The 436-nt window shown below is 64.7% G+C and overlaps 1 long non-coding RNA gene across 1 annotated transcript in view; it reads right to left on the bottom strand.

Annotated features, from left to right (window-relative positions):
• The window catches only part of LOC105310143, a 3,021-nt gene continuing 2,585 nt past the window's right edge, over positions 1-436 (bottom strand). The window contains exons 2-3 of the long non-coding RNA XR_897459.2: positions 190-243; positions 1-110 (exon numbers count right to left, since the gene is read on the bottom strand). This is a non-coding gene — a long non-coding RNA (uncharacterized LOC105310143). The remainder of the gene's footprint in view (positions 111-189; positions 244-436) is intronic.

Here is a 436-nt window from a genome sequence, read left to right as displayed (position 1 = left end):
GAGCCAGGCGGCCTTTGGCTTGTCCCCATGTCCCCAGCGACAGAGCAGGGCTGGGGGCGACTTGCCTTGGGTCCTGGGAATCCGATGGGGCCTTCGATGCCTGGGTCGCCCTGCAGAAGAACAGCGAGCCGTAGGTGTGACCCCAGCCTTGGGAGAGGCGGCCGACCCTTGTGTGGGGTGGACACTCACCTGCCGTCCCTTCTGTCCCGGCTCTCCGGGCTCCCCCATGTTGCCCTTGGCGCCCTGAAAGCAGACAACAGAAAAAGCGGTAAACTGAGGCAGGGAGGGGGCCACCAGGCACCCTGTCACCGGCTCTTGGGAGGTGGAAGAGGGAGAATCTCAGGGTCGGCGTGTCCAGAGCTGCTGGTCCTGCCCAGGCGACGATGGCAATGCCACATTGGGACATGTCAGAGTGGGGTCAGCCGCCTCCATCAGA

This window comes from Pteropus vampyrus, unplaced genomic scaffold, assembly GCF_000151845.1.
Source record: "Pteropus vampyrus isolate Shadow unplaced genomic scaffold, Pvam_2.0 Scaffold1202, whole genome shotgun sequence".
NCBI classification, from domain to species: Eukaryota; Metazoa; Chordata; class Mammalia; order Chiroptera; family Pteropodidae; genus Pteropus; species Pteropus vampyrus.
This window is presented reverse-complemented; position numbering and strand designations above follow the sequence as displayed.